Source organism: Palaemon carinicauda, chromosome 7 (assembly GCF_036898095.1).
Source record: "Palaemon carinicauda isolate YSFRI2023 chromosome 7, ASM3689809v2, whole genome shotgun sequence".
Taxonomy (NCBI): domain Eukaryota; kingdom Metazoa; phylum Arthropoda; class Malacostraca; order Decapoda; family Palaemonidae; genus Palaemon; species Palaemon carinicauda.
The window spans coordinates 67,009,974-67,014,973 of NC_090731.1; positions in this window are offsets into that span (position 1 = coordinate 67,009,974).

The window sequence follows — 5,000 nt, forward strand, 5'->3', positions numbered from 1 at the left end:
AAAAGTAGGGTGACTAAAGACTTCTGTTGTAGCTTCATTATTCGCCTGTTCTGTTGCAGCAGAAATTTAAGTCAAACTTACAATGGCTTTAGATTTAGCAGATATTTTTTTGATTATTTATTATTTCTCTTATAGTTGCCAATATCCTTCTTTCCTTTCCTTACTGGGCTAGTTTTCCCTGTTGAAGCCCTTGAAATTATAGCATCTTGGTTTTCCAACTAAGATTATAACTTAGCCTGTGATAATAATAATAATAATAATAATAATAATAATAATAATAATAATAATAATAATAATAATAATAATAATGACTAAAGATTTTAAATATTCAGCTTATCAATTATCATATATTAGATGGATGTGCCTTTATGATTAAATTACTCTTAATAGTGTGACTCAGGTGAAACAATTTACTTTCACTTGTGTTACTGACACATAAACGGGATTTTTTTTTTTTATTTATTCGAAAATCTATGTTTTTGCTTAGGCTCTCCCTTCATAAAGTAAAATAAGTTTTTTTTTTTTTCTTTTTCTACACATTTGGAGGTGAGCCTAGTCACCATGTTTCATTTACATTCGTATCATATAAAAGCTGTTGAATATACCATTATAATATCACATTTCTTCTTCAATATCAAGCTAAGGAATCGAGAATCGTTATTTCTAAAGGTTTTCTCCATTTATGAATAGTATTTAGTAAATATATGACCAAAAGAGTAAAGTAATGAGAAGCTCATTATATGGGAGCATTGCTAGTTCTACAGACATAGTCCTTGACTCTCGATCAAATGCTGGAGAGTTGGTACTTCTGTAGATGAAGTCAAATGCTGGAGAACTGGTACTTCTGTAGATGAAGTCATTGACTCTCGATCAAATACCGGAGAATTGGTACGTCTGTAGATGAAGTAATTGACTTTCGATCAAATGCTGGAGAATTGGTACTTTTTTAGATGAAAATACTGACTCCCGATTAAATGCTGGAAAATTGGTACTTCTGTAGATGAAGTCATTGACTCTCGATCAAATGCTGGAGAATTGGTATATCTGTAGATGAAGTCATTAACTCTCGACAAATACTGGAGAATTGGTACTTCTGTAGATGGAGTCATTGACTCTCGATCAAATGCTGGAGAATTGGTACTCCTGTAGATGAAGTCATTGACTCACGATCAAATGCTGGAGAACTGGTATTTCTGTAGATGAAGTCATTGACTCTCGATAAAATGCTGGAGAATTGGTATTTCTGCAGATATGATCATTGATTCTCGATCAAATTCTCTGTGAAAGAGAAACCAGCGTTCTATCAAAAGAGGTCTCTAGTTCAAAGCAAATTAGAGATAAAGGGAGCAACCATTTCTAAACATAGTAAACAAGTTCTCCTGCAGTTGAATTTCCCAGAAGTTTAGATCAATAAGAGAGAGAGAGAGAGAGAGAGAGAGAGAGAGAGAGAGAGAGAGAGAGAGAGATCTTCCACTTTTCCAATTTTAGAGAGAGAGAGAGAGAGAGAGAGAGAGAGAGAGAGAGAGAGAGAGAGAGAGAGAGAGAGAGAGAGAGAGATGTATTGTATCTGCTATTCATTCATGCTATTCCTACCAAACGACATCTATTACCATTAAGTTTCTTACCGTTCCCACAGCGCTGATTCTTTTCCATTACCCGATCCAAAGTATATACTTTTCATCTTGATTTCTGGTGATGACTCCAGTTCTGCAATCCAGAAGCCACTTTGACATTTATCTTCCCTGATCCTGTACTCTTGGGTATTCATCCTCAGTGCATTTGGGATTCAAGGATCATTTCTCTTAGTCTCTCCTTATATTTATAACCTATATTTCCCAAACGACAAAAGGTTGTGGAAAAATAAAGGTTAAAATTCCAAAATAGTAAAGAAATTACAGAAACAAAAATTGCTGATATTGATGGTAGTTATGTGAAGATCTTGATTTAAACAAGGGCAATGATTTATCAGTGTGGAATGTTTGAGGTATTGAAGAAATCAAATTGGTTGCTAAATAAATATTTTGGTTAACAGGATGGTGAAAATAGGAATTAATTTTGTAGAGAATTTTTGCTTAGATGAAGGCAATTTTTTATGGTACGAAGGGAAAGTCATAAAAAGAATATATATATATATATATATATATATATATATATATATATATATATATATATATATATATATATATATATATATACATATATTTGTCAAAAAAATGCATTAATTATCTCAGCCAGAAACCATGTTGGTTAGAATATATTTGGATAAAATATAAATTTAAATATATCAGTGCTACTTTTCCACTATATTTTTTTTGAGAGAATACCTATTTTTTTTTTTTCAAAAGATGACATATGAATTTGTTTTCCATTATGAATAGGTTGTTCACTAACAGGAGTATTTCAAATCAATTAACCATTGCCAAAAAAATTCGAGTACATTTCTATATTATTATTAAATCAGAAAGTAACGCTTGAAAATTAAACCACTAATCATAATTGGAATAGTATGTGTAAATAAACACCCAGCAGTTGAGGCCTATATAGATAGCGATTCAGTATTACCGACATCTTTGTAATAGTCTGTTATAGTTAATTCATCGTTAAGGGGTGTCTGTCTTTACTCTATTGACCAGACACACCTTACGACACGGATGGACAAGTAATAAATGGAAGGATTGATTGATTGATTTAAAGTTTTCAGGTATCCTGACATCTAAGGTCATTGACGCCGGTAACATTTAATTTAAGTGACACTGATGAGGTGAACTTTGGCTAATATATATATATATATATATATATATATATATATATATATATATATATATATATATATATATATATATACAGACTGCGGTTTTTAATATTCTTTTTAATGCTTATGTATGAAAGAGTTTCGTTAAGATAAAGAGAAAAGCGATAATACCAAGCTCATGACGTGAAAAGGAAATAAGTGATAACTAAAAAAAAATAAATTTGTTTATTTCCAAACCATGAAAAATGCTTGATAGAAGGCTAATGAAACCCACTCGTTTTCGATTATTGCTGCGCTTTTCATATTCTATCACATAATGCTTTCTCTTCAAGTAAAACTAAACTAGCTTTACTTTGAACACACCGCAACTGAAAACCACCAGTGTTTATCTGGGCCACGGTGGGTAAAGAGAAAAGATCTAATAGTATTAATTGGGCTTCTCTCCTCAGCTGATGTGAAAGCTGTCTCGTAAATTGAGACATTTTAGCATTCGAGAAATAGGGCTGAAGCAGAGTTTGTGTCATAAGAGGTCAAGTTGATGAAGGGCTAATCAGTTCTGCTGGCCATGATTTTTTCTTTCGGGAGATCCATGTTGAACTTGAGTCTTGGAAAGTGAAGCGAGAAAAAGAATGATTACGACTGTCAATATTATGTAAATACATGAGCTCCAGATAAGTTGTCGATTTTGTCTTCGGTCAATGATTGGGCAGATCATTTAGAAATGACAGATACTCTCAAAATATACGGTCATTGAACAAGCATGAGAAAAGGCCGGAATATTTAATCCTTAGTCGACTCACTGTAATCTGGAAGGCTTGAACTGTTACAAAAGGTTTTCCACTATATAATCCATCCAGGAGAATAAATGTGTATAGCAATATACATATGCTCTCTCTCTCTCTCTCTCTCTCTCTCTCTCTCTCTGGATCGAATATATGGCGATGTAGTTTGTCAGAGCAAAACAATAAGTCCAATATGACAAGACCTTTCGTGTTTGTCTGGTCAAGTACTCTATCTTCACAAGAGGTCAAAGGCTTCTTGTGAAGGTGATGATCTATCATTGTCATGTTCTAATGTAGTTCAAGGTCGTACGAAGGATATATCCTTTTAAGCAAATGAATAAAAGGGGTCCTGGGACTGAGGAGTGCGATCATATCACCTGTTTTATCTATTATTTTTTCCACATCCAAATGTACACACACACGCACATTTGTTTTGCTTGCGAACAGGGAAATAAGCAGGATACAAAAAGGTATCAGACACTGCATAACAGCACTTGGTTGGAGCAAATGATATTATTTTTTCTTTCTTTTCTCGGAGTACCTTTGGAATGTTACATATGTCCAATAACAAATCAGATTTTTATGAAAGCTTAATCTGCTAAGGGTTTAATTTTGGCTCGTAAACGCTAACATTGCTGTAGCCATAAATTTCAACATACCTTCACCAACGTAGTTCGAAGGAGCTTATGTTTTACACCATGTTTGTGTTTTTGTGTCTGTCTTTGTTTGTGTATGTGTTTGTTGTTCTTACCCATTCCAAAAGTTTTGTAATTAATCTGCCTTCTTCAGACAAAGCTGTCTTTTTTTGTTAGGGAACTGTCTGTTAGGATTTTGTTATTTTTTACCAGAATGGTCATAACCCTTTTCTCTCTTTTCTTTTTTTGTAAATGATACATTTGGTCTCTCTCTCTCTCTCTCTCTCTCTCTCTCTCTCTCTCTCTCTCTCTCTCTCATGAGAATGAGAATTTTGATAACCAAATCTTCCTTGAAAACCCTACGGATTTACAAAGCACATCATCTTAATGTTAGGCCTCCATGTAGCACAGTATATCGTTCCAGAAAATTGTAGTCTTCCTTTCCTTGCCTTCTTTCAGTGTTCCCTTCCGAGCAATGAGGAATTACAGCCGCAGAGGAAGTTCCTGACACGATGGAAATTCATGATAAACTCGGATTGCATTCCCTGTGATTGGAGTTCATTCAGGAAGGTGGGAAGGGAAATGTTTTTCAGGTTCCATATTGGGTAGAAGTCGATTCGTATTTGTTTTGTTTGTATCTGATTATATGGTAACTTGGAATGCATGAAAAATTAACGTAGAATAAATTTCAACATGGTAATTTTAATTTTATTATATATATATATATATATATATATATATATATATATATATATATATACATATATATAAACATATATATATTTATATATATATGCATAAGTATATATATATATATATATATATATATAT